This window comes from Buteo buteo, chromosome 2 (genome assembly GCF_964188355.1).
Source record: "Buteo buteo chromosome 2, bButBut1.hap1.1, whole genome shotgun sequence".
Classification (NCBI taxonomy): Eukaryota; Metazoa; Chordata; class Aves; order Accipitriformes; family Accipitridae; genus Buteo; species Buteo buteo.
This window is the reverse complement of record NC_134172.1, coordinates 70905116-70905939: the sequence shown is the minus strand read 5'-3', so window position 1 is coordinate 70905939 and position 824 is coordinate 70905116.

Sequence of the window (824 nt, the reverse complement as noted above, 5' to 3'; positions counted from 1 at the left end):
CTTTGGGTTGAACAGATGTCTGGTTTAGTATTTCACTCTCTATAAAGGGATCTATTTTTAACGTTTAAGTGAAATCTATTTAATTACTTGAAACAGTTCTTATTTTAGTGCTATTCTATTTCATATTCCAATAAATCTGTTGCAGAAATTGTTTTTTACAGGCATGGTGTAGTACTTAGATATTGCTAGGGGCTTTTTTTTCTTTTCCTGGCTCTTTTTCCCGTGCTGGAACGTCTTTTTTTGGGACCCGTGAGTACACCGGTGGGTGCCTTTAACCACCTCCACGGAGGGGCACGGCCTGCAGTACCAACCGGAGGGACCGAGAATGATTTTCTTGGCACGATTACCTAAACGTCGGGGCTGCCAGGCCCCTCTCTAACGCCGCACGCCTACCAGCAGCCCCCCCCCCCCCGCGGTGAGGGCCCACGGGGCCGCCTCCGCGCCGCCGCGGGGAGCACACGGCAGCAGCGCCGCCATGGGGCGCGCGCGGGGCACCGGCCAGAGAAGGGCAGCGCGGGGGGGGGTGAGGGGCACGGCCGGGACCTCCACACCCAGCGCCCGCGGCCCCGGTAACGGCCCCGGCCCCGCCACGCCACGGCCCGATCCCGGCCCCGGCCGCGGCCGCCGCCCGCTCCCGCCGCCAGCTGCGGCCCGCGGGGCGGGACGCCTCCAGATGCGCCGGCGACGCTGCCGCCACCCCATTGGCTCCTCCGCGCCGGGCGGTGCTGCCCATTGGCCCGGCGGCTGCGCGGCGGCGCCGGCGATAGGCGGGAGGCGGTGCCGGGGGCGTGGCTAACCGCGCCCGCCCGACCCCCCCCCCGCCT